This window comes from Penaeus japonicus, unplaced genomic scaffold (assembly GCF_977035675.1).
Source record: "Penaeus japonicus unplaced genomic scaffold, GWHDUDI00000001_assembly GWHDUDI00000001, whole genome shotgun sequence".
In the NCBI taxonomy this organism is placed as follows: Eukaryota; Metazoa; Arthropoda; class Malacostraca; order Decapoda; family Penaeidae; genus Penaeus; species Penaeus japonicus.
Genome location: NW_028234403.1, coordinates 6,984,511 through 6,987,010, shown reverse-complemented (window position 1 = coordinate 6,987,010; position 2,500 = coordinate 6,984,511).

Here is a 2,500-nt window from a genome sequence, read left to right as displayed (position 1 = left end):
TACATACATGTGTAATATAATATACGAGTATATAGTAATATATAATATACCAGCAATTATTGCATATATAATATGTATCAAATATATATATATATTATGAATATATATATACGATACATAAGATAATAATGAAACAAATATAAATATGAATCTTATGATATATATATAAACCATATATTACTTATACACACAGTATTATGAATATATATATATATATATATATATATATATATATATATATATATATATACAACAGTATATATAATAAAAATATATATATATATATATATATATAATATATATATATATATACATACATATATAGTATATATATAATAAACATATATATATATATATACATATATATTATGAGTGTGTGTGCGTGTGTTTGTGTATATGTATGGTATTTTGCATCACACACACACAAGTACATGAAAAAAAAAATGAATAGTATATACAACACACCCTACACACACACACACAATCACACACACACACTCACATATATAATATATATATATATATATATATATATATATAATATATATATAAATATACTATAATACAATACACATACAATATACATACGTACACGACACATACACATATATCTGTTTTGCGTGTGGTGTGTGATTTATGTTATGTGTATATATGTTATTATATATATATATAAATTATGTATGTATGTATATGTAAATATAATGTATATATAATGTTATATATACATATATATAATATATATATATAGTATATACATATATAAAATATAAATTATATATATAAATATATTATATCATATACATACATACATATTATATATATATATATATATATATATATATACATAATTTATATATATATAAAATAAAATATATAATATATATATATATATATATACATATGTGTGCAATACTCAAAATGACTTACGTGCGTTTTTACATGCAGGCGAGATGCTTGAGAACAAGCACTTAATAGGCAAGCGCAAATGAAAACATCCAAAGACACTTCTAGCAACAGAACTTCAAAATATCATCAAAAACCACTATAAATACAAACACATAACACGGCCACACATGGACTACATCAAACCCCAATTCCTCACACCTGAAAATTCAATCAATCCTCATAATCTTCTTGAAAAAATAGCAACAACAGAGATCAAAGAAATCAGCTGATACATGGAACACAAATCATCCAAGCCAAGAAGTACAAACAAAACAATATTACAAAGCGTCCTAAGAACTACGTCCTTTCGTACACCCAAGAGCCATGATAGTGCGATCGTCTCATCCACCCAAACATATGTTGTAGCTTGAGGTTGCAAACCATGGGTGGAAAAATTGATAAATAAAGATAGGTGTCACAGGCTCAGTCACTCACGACCCTCGGTTAACCTGAGACCCGCGAGAGGGAAGCGATCTCCTTCTTCACAAGATGAACGCCATTCAAAATAAACAAATAACAACAACAACTTCGATTTGGGATAGATATGAAACAGTTATACATCAAAAGAATAGAGATTCAGGTCAACATACGAATCACTGTTATAAATACTCATGACACGGCCAATCATCATTGTCTTGAAAAATATCAGTTTAACATAACAAATAAAAAACATAAACACATCTCAAAATCAAGTATCAAAAATCATTTCCGCATGAATCTATCTAAAAGCACAATTCGATAAAATCCACTAGTCATCCCTTATTAAACACAAACAGCTTATCAGTATCTCCCCCCCACATATTTTTCTTCAACCTATTTGCTTTTTGATTAAGAACTCCGCCCTAGCTCGTATTCTCCCACGCCCACCCAGCGAGTTCACGCTTCAAAGGGGAAAGATTTATCAACTCGTATCCCCCGGCAGCATCGCTCACGTCTGTTTGCGTACCGGAGGACCGAGACTTCTCCGACTGGCATGGTCATATCCCGCTTGCTACTTGGCTTATATATATATGTATATATATATATATATATATATATAAACTATATATATATATAATATATATAAATTATAATATAATATGTATAATATAGTATAAATTATACACTCATGCGCACTACTCCGCACACCTATATACGCCTCACACAGACACACACACATATAGTACACAGACACATTCACAAACACATGTATATATATATATATATGTGTCGTATATATATATATATATATATATATATATAATATATATATATTAAAATATATATATTGTGTTTTGAGTGTGTGTTTGTGTGTGAGTGTGTGTGTGGTTGTGTTGTTGTTGTTTATACAATAGTGTATATGTGTGCACGTATCTCTCTCTCCCTCGATTCGAAACATACGAAAGCCGTATGTATGTAAATGTTAAAGTCTCAGCTCTTATTACCTATAAAAAAAGACAGACGAGACTATGCAAATGTCTTAGGAACAATGGAGCTCATGAAACGATCATTCTTTCCGGCAACTGAATCACTTTATTTTTGAGAAGGAACATGTATTACAGTGAGAAATGTTTTA